Source organism: Gavialis gangeticus, unplaced genomic scaffold (assembly GCF_001723915.1).
Source record: "Gavialis gangeticus isolate Ggan-Ray unplaced genomic scaffold, GavGan_comp1, whole genome shotgun sequence".
In the NCBI taxonomy this organism is placed as follows: Eukaryota; Metazoa; Chordata; order Crocodylia; family Gavialidae; genus Gavialis; species Gavialis gangeticus.
The window spans coordinates 44508877-44514144 of NW_017729024.1; the positions used below are offsets into that span (position 1 = coordinate 44508877).

The window sequence follows — 5268 nt, forward strand, 5'->3', positions numbered from 1 at the left end:
TCTGTGTGGGAACTGTTTAAGGCAGTTTCCTTGATAGGTGGGTCTGGCTTCAAGTCATCAAAGAAATATCACTCAAAATACTGTATTAGGGATGTACTCAGTACTTGCTGAAGAATATCACTGCTCTTTGTAAGAAGACATTGTTAGATTTAAGTGTTAATAGCTACAGTATTTTATTAATAGATTCTTCTTTATGTTTATACAGATACCAAAACAAAATCAGGATATCAGTAGCATCAAAAGGCTCCAATCTGGATCAGTGCCCATGTTTGTTAGATGTGATGAATAAGCAATGGAAGCCTTGAGTAAGAGGCTGCCAGGGGAAATTTCAGGTTCACTGTTCTTAAAAAGCTCTATTAAAAGTTTGGACCAGAAAGCTCAATGACATTATTGTAGGGATTTGAGGCCACTTGAGAAGTAAACTCACTTTCTATCTCCAAATATCTTCTGCATATAGTTACTTCAAAGGATGCTATATGGCCTTTCAGCATCAAGCACTGAACATTGGTTCTTTGTGTTTATTCAGGGACAGAAATTGTCACGAACTGTATATTTAAATTTTAATGGGGACCAAGCTGGTATCCCAGAAAAGCATTTTGTATATGTGAAGTCCTGATGACTTCAATAGGATTTGATTGCATGTTTAAATTTTAATAACCTGCCTGCAGTTAAGTGCAAGCTTTCCTAGAGAGGGCTGCTGTACCTAATTAGGGTCTAAGTGAAGATATTTATATCTAAACATTAGAACATTGCTTTTAATCTTGGTTGCTTTTGTTTGTTCAGCTGATGACAGTGAATCACCCATCAGTTTATGACAGCATGTATGCCATACATGAGTTGCTGAATATGGAAGTTGGTAACAGCCTCAGTACCTATGAAGTGACTGATTGTAAGTGGGTTGCTTACCTTGCTTCCAGATACAGGCTGAAGGTTCTGGCTTCACATTCTCTGGCCAGGTCTGTTCTTTTAGAAACAGCTTTGCACCCACTGGGTGCATCTACATGTGCAATTAATGTGACATGATAAACTCTGAAATATGCTGCTCCTGGGCACAGCAGCACTTTGAGCCAGGGTGCAGCAGCCCTGGGCTGGCAGCAGGCTCAGAGGGTCAGCCCTGGGCTCTGGGTGGTGGCATTGGATAGTGAAGGGGCGGGCTAGGACACGAGAGTGCCGAAACTGTATAGCTGATTCCCCTGAGCCTGCTGCCAGCTCAGGGCTGCTCTGCCCTGGCTCGAAGTGCTGCTGTCCCAGTTATCATCCACAAGTGCAGTAAATGACTCTGCTGTAAGATAGTAATGTCCTTGACAGTACTATCTTATGGTGGAGTTAATTTACTGGTGCTCATGTAGACACAGGTGCTTTACGGTGGAGCTAATTAGTCAACTTCTAAGTAAAGTGCACATGTAGAATGCACCCACAGTCTAACCACAGCGTCAAAACAAACAAGCCAAAAATGCCCCATCCTTATTCATACACCAAGAGACAGCCAATTTCAGCTTGAGGCTTCTTCCCAGCATAGCAGCCTGCCCTTCTCCTCCAGCACTCTCTGTCCTGGAGTTTTTAAGTTTCCTGGTGGCTCCACCCTTATTAGTAGATTATCACTTCCACCTGGCCCCCAGCCAGGCATACTATCAGTTGTTGACTTCCTGAAGCTCGCTTTCAAGCCCTTGAAGGGCTGAGGACTTCAAAGCTGTTTTCAGAGCTGAACTTCTTAATAAAAGATTAATATATTAAATGAGATCTGTGATTTCAGTCCAGGAAGGAAAAGTGGCATGTTGGGGAGAACAGCAATTTGACTGCACACAAGTATGATCTCTCAGTGCTGGTGACTGTTAAATGTCATTCTCTTTGCAGCACCGTTAAGCTCTGGGCAGACTTTTTTGCCTGCCTTGCTACCTGTTGACTTCAGTGCACCCTTGTGGAACTGATTAGGGAATCAGGATTCTACTTAATGTATAAGGTGTAATGACTCTACACCAGCTAGTACATAGCTAGTTAGACATTATCACAACAATATTCAAATTCCTGAAGGGTGGTTATAAAGAGACTGGAGTTAGAGAATTCTCTGTGGCAGCAGGGAATTAGATAAGGAGCAATAATCTTCAATTGTAGTAAGGGAAATTTAGATTGGAGATTAGGAAGAACTTTCTTACTGTGAGAGTGGTTAAGGATTGGAACAGGCTACCTGGAGACGTGGTGGAATCTCCATCCTTGGACATCTTTAACAGCAGGTTAGACAAACACTTGACTGGGAATGATTTAGACAGAGATGATCCCAGCTTCAACAGGGGGTTGGACTAGATAATGTCCTGACATACCTTTTAGCTCTACTTTTTCTACAAGTTTATGCTAATTTGGGTTATGGACAAATGTACATATTAGCCACTTACAAAAGCAGGGACCAGTGAGGGGAGGGGGAGAGTTAACTGTTACATCTTCGTGGTTTTGTAGTGCTACATTTGATACCACTTTAACCTTGAATAAAGCAATGTTAAAGTTGGAGTGGTTTTGCTACATTTGTACCACTGCATAATCCCTTAGATATAATAACAGCTTGTGCTGGTATCCTTTGATAGCAGTACAATTGTTGCAACTGCCAGTACCTGGAATTTTTTTTAATTGTTTCTCTCTGTGGGCTAACATAAGGCCTTTTTTCTAGTAAGTATGAACATAAAAACAAAATGGCTATGGGGGGGCCGGTGACTAGATTGGAACCAAGTAAAATAAAGCAAGAGCCAGACTAAGTAGCCATGGACTTTTGCTTTTGTGACTCTTTGCCTTCTCTGTACCTTGAAAATCACAGTATTTCACTAAAACATACATTTTATGGAGTATATTATTCTATCTGCAGCAGAGGAGATGAAAAAATGTCTGGTACAGAACTTCAGAAACTAACATTTTTAAAGGGTTTTTTTTTCTTTTCTTAGAAATTGCCTTGCATACCTCCAGCATGAGTGGATTACATTAATTCACAAAAGCTATTTTGCTGCTTTTATTTAACACACTGCTTGTCAATGGAATTGGCTTACCTTGTGTTTAGTGCATAGAATTAGGAAATGTAAGGACAACATTAAATTTGCTCAGAAAAAGCAAACAAACAAGAAACAACAAACCCTAGCCTATGCTATGGTGTCCTCCACCCTGAGTTCCTCTGCAGTGACAGAACTCTTTTTCTAAAGCTGGCAGGGTGGCTCTGCCTTTGCTGAGGAGAATATCTTCTGCTGCTGCCCAACACATGTAAAAACTCCTGTGTCTTCATTCAACTGCCATGGTCCCCTCATACTTCCCTGGGGTGGCACAGCTGCTTGTTGGGGCTGTGCAAAGTCATGAGAAGGACATGGGTGTCCTGGCATCTTGGCGGTGTTGGCTGTAGTCTGCTGCCAGAACTTGGAGGCAGAACAGTGATAGGTGAAGTTAAATTCTTCCTGCATAGGGGTCCACAAGCATGGACTGCTGTTTCTTTGTGGGGTTCCCTTGACATTAGTAGGATCGTGAGGGAAGGAGCTCCTACTTGTATGTTCTTTTGCAGGATTAGGGCCTATAACTGTACTGGATGGGAGTTTCCTATAAAATAAAGCTTGTTGTGTGGTCAACCCCATAAAATTATTGTTTGGACCAGGGAATTGGTGACTTTCAAAATTTTAGAAGGTTGGTTTAGTTTCCCAAAATGGATGACTGGGCAGTTTTCAAAATATTTGATAGTGTGGTACTATCATTGACTTCACACAGGTTTTAATAGTTTCATAAAGTCTCATAATAGTTTTGTAAAGTCTTCAGAATTATCCAAACTTCTGCTTGCTTACCATTCCACATGACCACACTTCCTGCTCACACACTTTTCCTTTCTAGCATCCAGTTACCACAGATAAAAAATTGTGATTAAATGCATAGATTTCAGGTGGGAGGTGTTCTTAATCAAATTTAGATTTGATGGGTAAGTGACAGTGTAGGAAGGTTTGCCTATATGAATCAGTTTACAGATCTGGTACAAAAGATACCTGTTCCAGAACATTGTCCATTAAATAAATCCATTTCCAATAATGCATTTTTCATTTTTCCCTACATGTTTAAAATAATATATAGCTACATTCCACAGTTGGAACTAATTTTCTGTTTTCAAAACGGTGAACACACTTTCTAGAAGTGTCTTGCTGGAAGTAAAGAGCCAAGCAACAAAATAAGAACAAATTGATTCACAATTCTTCAATTTTAGAGGTTTGGATAGGAAGTTTTAGATATCAGTCTTTCCTATCTCCCCCACACACCACCTCTTCAGCTGTTTTCCTCTACAGCTGCATGTATGCAAAAATACCATGAAGAAATATGCTGTAGAAATCATTTTTTAGCTTAAGAGTGTAATGGGTGGAAGGTTAGAGCACTCTGCAGGAATCTGGAGAAGTATTGTAATGTGCCTAGAAGGCTATGTAGTTCACAAAAAGAAAATATTGCAAATGACCTTCCAGATAAGATGACTTATCCATAGAGCAACTAGAGGATTTTTTTTAAACATGTGAAGGGGTCAGGAAGAGGAGAAAAATATTATATTTTCCCCTCATGAGAATGTGGAAGCCAGTAAAAGCTTATCCATTCTGTTTACATGTGAAAGGTTTGAAAAAAGATATGTGCACTGAGACCGCTTCAAAGCATAAAAAAGACCATCGTCCTTTTTTTGTTTTTGTTTATTTTGAATTTTGCTTTTTCCAGCAAAGAGGGTTTTGCCAGCCAAAGCCACTTAGCGCTAGATGTAAGTGAATACATATAAATAAATGGCCTGCAATTGTTCTAAAGAGAAATTCAAAAGAGAGGGTTCATTATACTCTCCACTCATACATAAATGCCTACCAGAACAGTCTCCAAAAATTGTTGTTTCCATTTTTGAAATGGGATACATTTCTGTTTCTCTTTCCCTTTGTTTCTTCCTAGGTTCAAGGAGACTTACTAATGCTAGCCTTAGAAAGCAAAATTTATTAAAAGTATAGTGATAGGGGATGTGGGTTTTCCATTCGCTATGGGGAAAAATATGGATTTTTCTTCTTTAAAGAGAAAAAATGCAGGAAATCATATGTTTCACCTTGTAGGCTGGCAGAGTTCCGGCCTGCAAGGGCCTGTTTAGGGATGGGGGGAGCAGAGCACAGGGGGCACCACATGCGTGTGTGTAGATGCATACACGCAAGTGGCCAACAATACAGCCAGGCAGAGGAGAACAGCTCACCTTCAGGTGAGTCTATGGGAGGAGGTATAGGTGAAGTGAGAAGGAGTTGGGGAGGG

General features: G+C 40.5%; 1 protein-coding gene across 2 annotated transcripts in view; it reads left to right on the plus strand.

Annotated features, from left to right (window-relative positions):
* LPAR1 (lysophosphatidic acid receptor 1) overlaps positions 1–5268 on the plus strand; it is a 218814-nt gene that overhangs the window by 104220 nt on the left and 109326 nt on the right. The window lies entirely within an intron of this gene.